We start from the raw sequence: 15010 nt of genomic DNA on the forward strand, positions 1-15010 counted from the left end.
GCTGGCGCATCTTATCAGACTAGGCCATGGTGAGTGACCTTACTGACAGTCGGGATGTATGTACGAGTATGTATCCACGCGCGCGGCGCGGTGTAGACGACGCCTTAGAGCACTGGCTCAACAACACGCTCGCCACGAGTCTGTGTGAACGGCGGCTGGCGCATCTTATCAGACTAGGCCATGGTGAGTGACCTTACTGACAGTCGGGATGTATGTACGAGTATGTATCCACGCGCGCGGCGCGCTGTAGACGACGCCTTAGAGCACTGGCTCAACAACACGCTCGCCACGAGTCTGTGTGAACGGCGGCTGGCGCATCTTATCAGACTAGGCCATGGTGAGTGACCTTACTGACAGTCGGGATGTATGTACGAGTATGTATCCACGCGCGCGGCGCGCTGTAGACGACGCCTTAGAGCACTGGCTCAACAACACGCTCGCCACGAGTCTGTGTGAACGGCGGCTGGCGCATCTTATCAGACTAGGCCATGGTGAGTGACCTTACTGACAGTCGGGATGTATGTACGAGTATGTATCCACGCGCGCGGCGCGGTGTAGACGACGCCTTAGAGCACTGGCTCAACAACACGCTCGCCACGAGTCTGTGTGAACGGCGGCTGGCGCATCTTATCAGACTAGGCCATGGTGAGTGACCTTACTGACAGTCGGGATGTATGTACGAGTATGTATCCACGCGCGCGGCGCGGTGTAGACGACGCCTTAGAGCACTGGCTCAACAACACGCTCGCCACGAGTCTGTGTGAACGGCGGCTGGCGCATCTTATCAGACTAGGCCATGGTGAGTGACCTTACTGACAGTCGGGATGTATGTACGAGTATGTATCCACGCGCGCGGCGCGCTGTAGACGACGCCTTAGAGCACTGGCTCAACAACACGCTCGCCACGAGTCTGTGTGAACGGCGGCTGGCGCATCTTATCAGACTAGGCCATGGTGAGTGACCTTACTGACAGTCGGGATGTATGTACGAGTATGTATCCACGCGCGCGGCGCGCTGTAGACGACGCCTTAGAGCACTGGCTCAACAACACGCTCGCCACGAGTCTGTGTGAACGGCGGCTGGCGCATCTTATCAGACTAGGCCATGGTGAGTGACCTTACTGACAGTCGGGATGTATGTACGAGTATGTATCCACGCGCGCGGCGCGCTGTAGACGACGCCTTAGAGCACTGGCTCAACAACACGCTCGCCACGAGTCTGTGTGAACGGCGGCTGGCGCATCTTATCAGACTAGGCCATGGTGAGTGACCTTACTGACAGTCGGGATGTATGTACGAGTATGTATCCACGCGCGCGGCGCGCTGTAGACGACGCCTTAGAGCACTGGCTCAACAACACGCTCGCCACGAGTCTGTGTGAACGGCGGCTGGCGCATCTTATCAGACTAGGCCATGGTGAGTGACCTTACTGACAGTCGGGATGTATGTACGAGTATGTATCCACGCGCGCGGCGCGGTGTAGACGACGCCTTAGAGCACTGGCTCAACAACACGCTCGCCACGAGTCTGTGTGAACGGCGGCTGGCGCATCTTATCAGACTAGGCCATGGTGAGTGACCTTACTGACAGTCGGGATGTATGTACGAGTATGTATCCACGCGCGCGGCGCGCTGTAGACGACGCCTTAGAGCACTGGCTCAACAACACGCTCGCCACGAGTCTGTGTGAACGGCGGCTGGCGCATCTTATCAGACTAGGCCATGGTGAGTGACCTTACTGACAGTCGGGATGTATGTACGAGTATGTATCCACGCGCGCGGCGCGCTGTAGACGACGCCTTAGAGCACTGGCTCAACAACACGCTCGCCACGAGTCTGTGTGAACGGCGGCTCGCGCATCTTATCAGACTAGGCCATGGTGAGTGACCTTACTGACGATCCGGATGTATGTACGAGTATGTATCCACGCGCGCGGCGCGCTGTAGACGACGCCTTAGAGCACTGGCTCAACAACACGCTCGCCACGAGTCTGTGTGAACGGCGGCTGGCGCATCTTATCAGACTAGGCCATGGTGAGTGACCTTACTGACAGTCGGGATGTATGTACGAGTATGTATCCACGCGCGCGGCGCGCTGTAGACGACGCCTTAGAGCACTGGCTCAACAACACGCTCGCCACGAGTCTGTGTGAACGGCGGCTCGCGCATCTTATCAGACTAGGCCATGGTGAGTGACCTTACTGACGATCCGGATGTATGTACGAGTATGTATCCACGCGCGCGGCGCGCTGTAGACGACGCCTTAGAGCACTGGCTCAACAACACGCTCGCCACGAGTCTGTGTGAACGGCGGCTGGCGCATCTTATCAGACTAGGCCATGGTGAGTGACCTTACTGACGATCCGGATGTATGTACGAGTATGTATCCACGCGCGCGGCGCGCTGTAGACGACGCCTTAGAGCACTGGCTCAACAACACGCTCGCCACGAGTCTGTGTGAACGGCGGCTCGCGCATCTTATCAGACTAGGCCATGGTGAGTGACCTTACTGACGATCCGGATGTATGTACGAGTATGTATCCACGCGCGCGGCGCGCTGTAGACGACGCCTTAGAGCACTGGCTCAACAACACGCTCGCCACGAGTCTGTGTGAACGGCGGCTGGCGCATCTTATCAGACTAGGCCATGGTGAGTGACCTTACTGACGATCCGGATGTATGTACGAGTATGTATCCACGCGCGCGGCGCGCTGTAGACGACGCCTTAGAGCACTGGCTCAACAACACGCTCGCCACGAGTCTGTGTGAACGGCGGCTCGCGCATCTTATCAGACTAGGCCATGGTGAGTGACCTTACTGACGATCCGGATGTATGTACGAGTATGTATCCACGCGCGCGGCGCGCTGTAGACGACGCCTTAGAGCACTGGCTCAACAACACGCTCGCCACGAGTCTGTGTGAACGGCGGCTGGCGCATCTTATCAGACTAGGCCATGGTGAGTGACCTTACTGACAGTCGGGATGTATGTACGAGTATGTATCCACGCGCGCGGCGCGCTGTAGACGACGCCTTAGAGCACTGGCTCAACAACACGCTCGCCACGAGTCTGTGTGAACGGCGGCTGGCGCATCTTATCAGACTAGGCCATGGTGAGTGACCTTACTGACAGTCGGGATGTATGTACGAGTATGTATCCACGCGCGCGGCGCGGTGTAGACGACGCCTTAGAGCACTGGCTCAACAACACGCTCGCCACGAGTCTGTGTGAACGGCGGCTCGCGCATCTTATCAGACTAGGCCATGGTGAGTGACCTTACTGACAGTCGGGATGCATGTACGAGTATGTATCCACGCGCGCGGCGCGGTGTAGACGACGCCTTAGAGCACTGGCTCAACAACACGCTCGCCACGAGTCTGTGTGAACGGCGGCTGGCGCATCTTATCAGACTAGGCCATGGTGAGTGACCTTACTGACAGTCGGGATGTATGTACGAGTATGTATCCACGCGCGCGGCGCGCTGTAGACGACGCCTTAGAGCACTGGCTCAACAACACGCTCGCCACGAGTCTGTGTGAACGGCGGCTGGCGCATCTTATCAGACTAGGCCATGGTGAGTGACCTTACTGACAGTCGGGATGTATGTACGAGTATGTATCCACGCGCGCGGCGCGCTGTAGACGACGCCTTAGAGCACTGGCTCAACAACACGCTCGCCACGAGTCTGTGTGAACGGCGGCTGGCGCATCTTATCAGACTAGGCCATGGTGAGTGACCTTACTGACAGTCGGGATGTATGTACGAGTATGTATCCACGCGCGCGGCGCGCTGTAGACGACGCCTTAGAGCACTGGCTCAACAACACGCTCGCCACGAGTCTGTGTGAACGGCGGCTGGCGCATCTTATCAGACTAGGCCATGGTGAGTGACCTTACTGACAGTCGGGATGTATGTACGAGTATGTATCCACGCGCGCGGCGCGCTGTAGACGACGCCTTAGAGCACTGGCTCAACAACACGCTCGCCACGAGTCTGTGTGAACGGCGGCTGGCACATCTTATCAGACTAGGCCATGGTGAGTGACCTTACTGACAGTCGGGATGTATGTACGAGTATGTATCCACGCGCGCGGCGCGGTGTAGACGACGCCTTAGAGCACTGGCTCAACAACACGCTCGCCACGAGTCTGTGTGAACGGCGGCTGGCGCATCTTATCAGACTAGGCCATGGTGAGTGACCTTACTGACAGTCGGGATGTATGTACGAGTATGTATCCACGCGCGCGGCGCGCTGTAGACGACGCCTTAGAGCACTGGCTCAACAACACGCTCGCCACGAGTCTGTGTGAACGGCGGCTGGCGCATCTTATCAGACTAGGCCATGGTGAGTGACCTTACTGACAGTCGGGATGTATGTACGAGTATGTATCCACGCGCGCGGCGCGCTGTAGACGACGCCTTAGAGCACTGGCTCAACAACACGCTCGCCACGAGTCTGTGTGAACGGCGGCTCGCGCATCTTATCAGACTAGGCCATGGTGAGTGACCTTACTGACGATCCGGATGTATGTACGAGTATGTATCCACGCGCGCGGCGCGCTGTAGACGACGCCTTAGAGCACTGGCTCAACAACACGCTCGCCACGAGTCTGTGTGAACGGCGGCTGGCGCATCTTATCAGACTAGGCCATGGTGAGTGACCTTACTGACAGTCGGGATGTATGTACGAGTATGTATCCACGCGCGCGGCGCGCTGTAGACGACGCCTTAGAGCACTGGCTCAACAACACGCTCGCCACGAGTCTGTGTGAACGGCGGCTCGCGCATCTTATCAGACTAGGCCATGGTGAGTGACCTTACTGACGATCCGGATGTATGTACGAGTATGTATCCACGCGCGCGGCGCGCTGTAGACGACGCCTTAGAGCACTGGCTCAACAACACGCTCGCCACGAGTCTGTGTGAACGGCGGCTGGCGCATCTTATCAGACTAGGCCATGGTGAGTGACCTTACTGACGATCCGGATGTATGTACGAGTATGTATCCACGCGCGCGGCGCGCTGTAGACGACGCCTTAGAGCACTGGCTCAACAACACGCTCGCCACGAGTCTGTGTGAACGGCGGCTCGCGCATCTTATCAGACTAGGCCATGGTGAGTGACCTTACTGACGATCCGGATGTATGTACGAGTATGTATCCACGCGCGCGGCGCGCTGTAGACGACGCCTTAGAGCACTGGCTCAACAACACGCTCGCCACGAGTCTGTGTGAACGGCGGCTGGCGCATCTTATCAGACTAGGCCATGGTGAGTGACCTTACTGACGATCCGGATGTATGTACGAGTATGTATCCACGCGCGCGGCGCGCTGTAGACGACGCCTTAGAGCACTGGCTCAACAACACGCTCGCCACGAGTCTGTGTGAACGGCGGCTCGCGCATCTTATCAGACTAGGCCATGGTGAGTGACCTTACTGACGATCCGGATGTATGTACGAGTATGTATCCACGCGCGCGGCGCGCTGTAGACGACGCCTTAGAGCACTGGCTCAACAACACGCTCGCCACGAGTCTGTGTGAACGGCGGCTGGCGCATCTTATCAGACTAGGCCATGGTGAGTGACCTTACTGACGATCCGGATGTATGTACGAGTATGTATCCACGCGCGCGGCGCGCTGTAGACGACGCCTTAGAGCACTGGCTCAACAACACGCTCGCCACGAGTCTGTGTGAACGGCGGCTCGCGCATCTTATCAGACTAGGCCATGGTGAGTGACCTTACTGACGATCCGGATGTATGTACGAGTATGTATCCACGCGCGCGGCGCGCTGTAGACGACGCCTTAGAGCACTGGCTCAACAACACGCTCGCCACGAGTCTGTGTGAACGGCGGCTGGCGCATCTTATCAGACTAGGCCATGGTGAGTGACCTTACTGACAGTCGGGATGTATGTACGAGTATGTATCCACGCGCGCGGTGCGCTGTAGACGACGCCTTAGAGCACTGGCTCAACAACACGCTCGCCACGAGTCTGTGTGAACGGCGGCTGGCGCATCTTATCAGACTAGGCCATGGTAAGTGACCTTACTGACAGTCGGGATGTATGTACGAGTATGTATCCACGCGCGCGGCGCGGTGTAGACGACGCCTTAGAGCACTGGCTCAACAACACGCTCGCCACGAGTCTGTGTGAACGGCGGCTGGCGCATCTTATCAGACTAGGCCATGGTGAGTGACCTTACTGACAGTCGGGATGTATGTACGAGTATGTATCCACGCGCGCGGCGCGGTGTAGACGACGCCTTAGAGCACTGGCTCAACAACACGCTCGCCACGAGTCTGTGTGAACGGCGGCTCGCGCATCTTATCAGACTAGGCCATGGTGAGTGACCTTACTGACAGTCGGGATGCATGTACGAGTATGTATCCACGCGCGCGGCGCGGTGTAGACGACGCCTTAGAGCACTGGCTCAACAACACGCTCGCCACGAGTCTGTGTGAACGGCGGCTGGCGCATCTTATCAGACTAGGCCATGGTGAGTGACCTTACTGACAGTCGGGATGTATGTACGAGTATGTATCCACGCGCGCGGCGCGGTGTAGACGACGCCTTAGAGCACTGGCTCAACAACACGCTCGCCACGAGTCTGTGTGAACGGCGGCTGGCGCATCTTATCAGACTAGGCCATGGTGAGTGACCTTACTGACAGTCGGGATGTATGTACGAGTATGTATCCACGCGCGCGGCGCGGTGTAGACGACGCCTTAGAGCACTGGCTCAACAACACGCTCGCCACGAGTCTGTGTGAACGGCGGCTGGCGCATCTTATCAGACTAGGCCATGGTGAGTGACCTTACTGACAGTCGGGATGTATGTACGAGTATGTATCCACGCGCGCGGCGCGGTGTAGACGACGCCTTAGAGCACTGGCTCAACAACACGCTCGCCACGAGTCTGTGTGAACGGCGGCTCGCGCATCTTATCAGACTAGGCCATGGTGAGTGACCTTACTGACAGTCGGGATGTATGTACGAGTATGTATCCACGCGCGCAGCTGGCTCGGGCACGTCGGCGGCGCGCTGTAGACGACGCCTTAGAGCACTGGCTCAACAACACGCTCGCCACGAGTCTGTGTGAACGGCGGCTCGCGCATCTTATCAGACTAGGCCATGGTGAGTGACCTTACTGACAATCCGGATGTATGTACGAGTATGTATCCACGCGCGCGGCGCGCTGTAGACGACGCCTTAGAGCACTGGCTCAACAACACGCTCGCCACGAGTCTGTGTGAACGGCGGCTGGCGCATCTTATCAGACTAGGCCATGGTGAGTGACCTTACTGACAGTCGGGATGTATGTACGAGTATGTATCCACGCGCGCGGCGCGGTGTAGACGACGCCTTAGAGCACTGGCTCAACAACACGCTCGCCACGAGTCTGTGTGAACGGCGGCTGGCGCATCTTATCAGACTAGGCCATGGTGAGTGACCTTACTGACAGTCGGGATGTATGTACGAGTATGTATCCACGCGCGCGGCGCGGTGTAGACGACGCCTTAGAGCACTGGCTCAACAACACGCTCGCCACGAGTCTGTGTGAACGGCGGCTGGCGCATCTTATCAGACTAGGCCATGGTGAGTGACCTTACTGACAATCGGGATGTATGTATGTATGTCACTTAATTGCAAACAGCGGGCGCAGCATGGTTTCATTTCTGTCGTTTGTCACTATGCCCGTCACTTTCACACTTACAAACTTGTTTGAACGTGTCAAGCGGTAACAATGCGACCGTGCTACCGCCGCAGGTAAAACGGACAAAACTAAACAAAGTTAACATGTTATGTACAAAGACGAAGGTATCCCTAAGAGCGATCTCTTACAGCTGACCTTTGAGAAAATGTGAAAGGATCAAACACTAACAGGTGAAAGACAATTTAATATGAACAAATAGCAATATGAGAATTTTCAATACACATAAAGTAAGACGAGAGTAATAAATGAAAATTAAAAAAGTAAAACTCATATTAGGTACATATTATTTCTTTATCTTTAATTTTTGCTACGACCACGCAAGTCAAGTGTGAATCGGAAATTTTACGGTCATCAGTTTCGTCATTCTAAGTAAATTAGTATGAGGTATATGTGCCGTAATAAATTACGTGTTTCCAGGTAATCGTATTTTATATTAAATATAATTATATTAAAACGGGTCAGTCTGCACCGGTTCGCCAACGCAAGCTCCTGACGACACTCCTCGGTACGGAGTGAAACATGTCGAGCGTTTTTCGACTTAAAATACGTAAGTCTTAAAGTAAGTGACCCGTTTTAATAATTGTGTCACACGGAAGTTTTGTTGTTAATATCACATTTAATTTTTATAATTCTCCTTAGACATATTATTCGGCAAGAGATCCATCCCACCTCGGCTACCGGCCACCAAACAACGTCAAACTGCGCAAGCGCAGCTGCGCCGCGCCTTACCCCCCGCCGCTGTGGCGACGCTCGGCGCCGGCGCTGCGCAAGCGTTGGATAAAGCGTTTGAACTGCTGCAGAGGCCACAGCTTAACAAACAGGTATTGTAACACATTCCTTAACAACCTGATATAGGCCAGGGATGTTGCAAACATCCGCATCCGCAACCGCGGAACTTCCGCATTATTTTCAACATCCGCATCTGCATCCGCATCCGCATAAAATCGATGCGGAGCTTATGCGGATGCGGATGTCGAACAAGTCGGTACAGGAACGTCTTAGCGGCGGCGTAAGTGCTAGGTAATTTCGTCATTACCTATAACGAAATCGTCTATATCCAGAAAAGTCGGCGAAGTTACTGTTTATTAAATATAACGCACCTATATTCTGGCTCAAATACTAAACGTTTCGTTTTTTTTAATAAAAAAAATACTAAAAATGTAATATTTGACGTTTTCTAAGTACCTAATCTTGACATCCGCATCCGCATCCGCGGATGTGAGCCTTTAAATATCCGCATCCGCATCCGCATCCGCGGATGTCAAAAAATCTGCATCCGCAACATCCCTGATACGGATATAAAATAATCTGGCCTAGAGCTGTACAATCAGCAGCAGAACTCGCTAAACGGGCGAGGTGTTCAAAATTACCTTGACGCGGTCTTATTCTCTTAACGATAAAGTCGCGTCAAGATCAATTTGAACACCTCACCCGCTTAGCGACTATTGCTGCTTACTGTACGCGCTTTTATTGTATATTATGTATATACAGGGTGGCCCATTTAGATCGGTCAGTATGGGAAAATCTGAAACTGTAAGACATACGACGATCTCTTCTTAGGAACCATGTCATCGATTTTAGTAACAAGAAAAACTGCATACATTCATTTAAAAAAAATGTGTACTCAGCTCGGGATACGAACCCGGACATTTTGAAAAAAAAAATCCAAAATTATTTCTATTTAGATATCGATTGTGTAGGTCTTAAGCAGTAAATGTTACTATGAAACATGATTTCTGAAATGAATAAAATGCATTGTTTTCATATCCTTTAATTTATTTTAGTATGTTTTCGAAATGGCCACCATTTTTTTCAATACATTTTACATAAAAAAAAAATTAAATGTATGAATGCAGTTTTTCTTGTTACTAAAATCGATGACATGGTTCCTAAGAAGAGATCGTCGTATGTCTTATAGTTTCAGATTTTCCCATACTGACCGATCTAAATGGGCCACCCTGTATATCGATTCCTGACGGGCTATACATGATTGGCGCGACAATATCTCGCCGCAAGATAGACTACCCGTCCTTCTTTAATACAGGTAGAAAAAAACGGGTAGTCTATGTCGCGCCAATCATGTGCTAGGCCTACTGGGTGAGGGAAGCGTGTTTTTTTAAATATTTGAATGCAGTTTCATTTCTTTTCAAAAATAAAGGAATGGTGGTATTACAAAATTCCACCCTATAAATACTAATATATACACAGAGCCGAGCTACCAGCGTTGCCGATAACACGGTTTTTCCTGTATGTAGCGCCTACGAACAAAAAACCTGCCCAACGGGTCGCTGCGAGTGAATATGTCAACCCCTTGAACGCCTGCCTATAGTGCGGCCAGGTATACCTTAATAAATCTTACGGCTGCATTTATAGTTGGTCAAACCAATTTATCAGTAAATAAGGACAAAAAAATAATACTCATCAATTCATCATTTTGTTTTGGGACTTTTGGGTGCTAGTACTATATAAGACAAAGATAGTATGATTCTCTCTGTCTTATGTTTTAAATGAGACAGTCCTTTGACAAACTATACTTACTTTTTCGTTACAGTTGGTGTACAATCTTCTCGATCTATGTGTAATGGAGCTGTTCCCGGAATTAAGTGCCACAGACAACAGATCACCGAACGAACCAAAGAGTTGAGGCAGTGTTGTTAACTATCAACATTTTATATTTATAAGTACCATCGCCAACACAGTTAACTGTCCATCGGTGGGCCTTATTACAAAAGGCATAAGGTCCACAGATGCATGGGCAGTTAAGTGTTACTGTTTGTACCATCTTACCTTGTTCTAAATTGGCTATTCTGTTTAAAGTTGTACTACACTTTCTTTTCCAATTTGGGATTTTTTGTATTATTTCTACTCAGAATCACAGGCTCTTTTGATCCAAATAGGATAATGAAAGTAACACATAATGGCCACACATTTTAAGCTCCTTCCATTTCGTTGCCGTCATAAAAAGTCTATGATAAATGGTAACTAAATGGAAATAGAACGCATGAAACATTTTTTTTTTCTCCTTTTAAGATTGATAAAAGCTAATTCTGAGTAGAAATAACATTTATACTTTCCGAATGGAAAAAGATGTAGAAAGTTCGAGTCATAAGCTAAATTGCCACCGATTTCAATAAAACAAACTGAGGAAGTGTCGTTATAAACGTCAAATTTTCATAGAAATTCGACATTAATTATGACATTGCCACACTTTGTCATTGGAAACGCCATGCAAAGTTAGCTTGGTCCGATTCTGCCACTTTAAATAAAATGGCCCAACTGACAATTCGTGAGCCTTATTGCAAAGAAATAAGGCCCACGAATGGTCAATTAAAAGTGTGGGTATTAGTATTATTGATACGTTCTATGCATTTTTTGTAAATTGCAAGTATATTTAACTAGTGATAATGACTTTATTTTATTTAACCTTTTCACGGCTGGTGGCAATAATAATCATTAGCCTTTTGACAACTATAAAACGCAATAGTAAACTTTATTAGAATGTGTTAAGGTTCATGTATTTTGTATACTACCCGACTGTGGCAGTCAATGGGTTAACCTTAGAGGATATAACCAAACGGAGACGCCTTGTCTGTAATTTTCTGTACAAAACATTCTGCCGATTTTGGGGTTTACCTCAAATGTAGGTATACGTAACGTAAAAATAGCCATGTTAGATAAACGTCAGTCCACACATTGTGTATGACCATTGGCCGCCTATTTTCGACAGAAGGGAACGCCTGTTAATGGCTACTCCGTTTGGTTATATCCTCTAAGGGTTAATCCATTTTCAGGTTGTATTTTCATTTCAAAGTTTTTAATGTTAAGACCTATTTCATAGAACATATTAGTCTGACAAATCATAAGAAATAAATTATTAGGTATTTGAGGCCTATACCAGAAGCAAATGTTTTTGTAGACTCTGGCTATCAGTGGCTTAATTTGTTCGTAAGTAAAAAGCTCTGTAAGTTCTCTATAAGATATTATAGGAGTTGCTTTTTACTTTAACACATTAATTGCCACCCACAGAACAAGTTAGAATGGCGATGCGAGCAGGGTACGTGTCGCCGCCGGTTATGAGCAAACGCTCGCATGCTACTCGCCCGCGCTGACCGAAAAACGTAAACATGCCTTTTGCGCCACAATAACGTTCAGATTAAGAAGCCAGACATCAAATCTGTCTAAAGGAGGCGTATCCATTCACCAGGAACACAAGTTTTTACTACCGTTGCGCGAGTGTTAGTAAATGTGGAGAGGAACGAGCGGCGACACCGGTTCCGATACTAACTGCGCGCGATAGCCATTCTAACCTCTTTAAGAGCCAACAGGAGTGGTCATTTCTCCATACAAACGTACTCGACTGTTTCCTCCGTGGGTTTTGAAGCTTGAGCAATGATTTTTTCAACACAGATTAATATTGTCAATATCTGTGTCGGACCGTTTTGCTTTTTTTGATATTTTTGTTTTTTAAGGCGCTAGAGCCCTTCAAAAATGGCCAAAATGGCCTAATTGACTATGCCGCAATGAGAGGCGTGCTATTCAAAACTGACATCAATTAGTCAAAAAAGCAAAACGATCCGACACAGATAATGTCATAATCATTTAGATTTCCAAATTTGGTTACGATTGGTTAAGTTTTGGAGGAGGAAACAGTCGAGTACGAAACCTCGATTTTTGATATTTTTACGCAGGATTTTTCGCCTTGTCCTTATCGCACTAGTTTTAGGAGCCGCTTCCGTTAGCGAGACGGGTATATTTACCTAAAATATTTAAATCTTAGCTCCTGTTGGCTCTTAATATGTTCTGTGTTGCCACCCAGCCAAACAAAACATCCGCGCCAGGCCACAAAAATTTCGTCATATAAAGTTGTAGTACCACGATCCCGACTATCGGGGCGTCCGACCTGGGAACGAAATCATAAAATACCCGATAGTCGGGTTTTCGGCACTGAATGTGTGTAAAATACATCAAAAGCCACAGCGGGTATTATATTATAATATAAATGTTTCCTATAATTTTCATTATTTTCTATAGTTCGCATAGCGGTGAAAAGGTTAATACTTTGAAAACTTAATTGTGTGATTTATTATATTATAAGGTATAATTTTCGATCGCCGGATAATTTTAAATTACAGCATGGTTAACACAAATGACGCAGCGACACCTATCGCGCGCTAGATGAACCACCAACAGTTAAAACTGTTTTAATACAATTTTAGAAATAGTCAGGTAGTTTTATTCTTCGAAATGTGTTCCTATCGCGGTGTCTACTTAGCGTTACTTCAGTTTAATTTTAACCATTGGAACAGAGTTAGCATTTCTTTGGTTTCGTTCGATTTCTAAGCATTTGAAATTCTACCTTATTTCCTATGCTATTGATTTCAAATTAACTTTTTTATCAATATTGGCCTTAAGGGGACACAGGTAATGCTTATCCGGAGATTGCTAATATTCTATAAATTGTAAATAATAATGATGTATTATATTAGATTATTATACCTATTTTTGTAACAATGAATTCTCATATTTATTCTTGATTGAGGTTAAAAACAGACCAGGAGGAAGTGATTAAAGGAAAATAAAATTGTGGACACGGAAATGGCTGAATTAAAATATTTTCATATAATTTCGGATTTTTATTACAATTCACTCGACTCTCATAGACTAGGAGGCCAATTCAACTTACTTTTTGACGTCAAAATGATGTGATGTATCTTTGTTATAATTCGCCCGTGCGTATTCGTCGAGCCAATACATGTACGGACATGTGCCTACGACCGAAATCGCATGCATTGAATATAATTAAAATACACCATTTTGATATCACATTGCACTTTTGAACTGGCCTCTGGGTTTATTACTTAACCTTGAACTGCCAACAACGCCTGAAGTTGTCATCAATTTATTTGAAAGGTCATCTGTAATAGTAAATTATGATCATACCAAAAACATATCATGTGAAATTGGCGGCAGACTCTTCAAGATTTTGTGTCAGTGAGTGAGTGGTCCAATCGCCGTATTTTAGGTAGGTATTAACCTTTTCGACGCCGTGTCAAACAAAAGCTGTGACTCGGGCGCCACGTCACCGAAGTCAAAACTGAAATTGAACTTTATGCATATGGACGTAAGGTCTATGTTTCTCTGTTGTCTGTGACGGATTAATCCGTCTTTGGCGTTTGCCCTACGGTGCGGATATATCCATCATTGGCGTCCAAAAGGTTAATAAAATCTAAAGTATTAACCTTTTGGACGCCAATGACCGATATATACGCACCGTAGGTTCAACGCCAAAGACAGATTAATCGGTCACAGACCACAGAGCAACATCGACAAACGTGCATATACATAAAGTTCAACTTAGTTTTGGCACTTCAATAATGTGGCGTCTGAGTGACAGCTTTTGTGTTTGACACGGCGTGGAAAAGGTTAAAGCTACATTGCTGAAACTTTTTTAATTTCAAACATTTTATTCATTCCCTAACTACATCTTATCCTGTGAATAGTCAATTTGAGCTCTGGGACGAAGCTATGAGGGTTTGAAAAAGAGAGGCAAGGGAGTTATTGGGGGCAATACCTCCCTTGTCTCGAAGGACCTTGTCTTTTGTTCGTCTTGGCGGGGACTTATATTTTTAAGGCGACATTCCCTCCGAATATTGTTTTATTAATTAGCATTTGACTTGAAGTGATCAACTGATCATTCCTGCAATGCTGAACACAATTTCTTGCCACCCTACATTTTATTAATCCGGTTCGAAGGACCAAAAATGTTTTTTCTTTCTTCCCGTTTCGTTTTGTAACTGTAATAAAGTTATTTTTTGGGGATAAGTTTTCCTTTTAAAATATCCTTATAAGTATTTTTTTTAAATTTTTAAGTACATACTTATGTAAACTTGTTTATCTGCACGTGCAGTAAAGTGACGTACATACCTACATGCAATATAATTATTTTAATTTGACGTTCAACTGATTTACACCTCTCTACGCCTCGAATAAAATATTTCATGTGTGACAATAACATTAGGTTACGCGCAATTTATACTTACTTTACTCTTTGGTTACGCGTGCCAACAAGAACCTATCTCAAAGAGTAAAGTAAGCATAATAGGTCCTACCAAGTTATCGCGTACTAGAACAACCCCTAAGCTATAATCTTATAATTATACTTACCTAGGGTTTGCACGACGGATCCGAAATGTATGGGAAGATCCGCGGATCCGGATCCAGATCCGGATAATTGCATACATTTCGGATCCGGATTGCAAACCCTATACTTACCTCTACATCTATGAATACACGGTG

The sequence above is a fragment of the Cydia amplana genome, chromosome 11 (assembly GCF_948474715.1).
Source record: "Cydia amplana chromosome 11, ilCydAmpl1.1, whole genome shotgun sequence".
Classification (NCBI taxonomy): Eukaryota; Metazoa; Arthropoda; class Insecta; order Lepidoptera; family Tortricidae; genus Cydia; species Cydia amplana.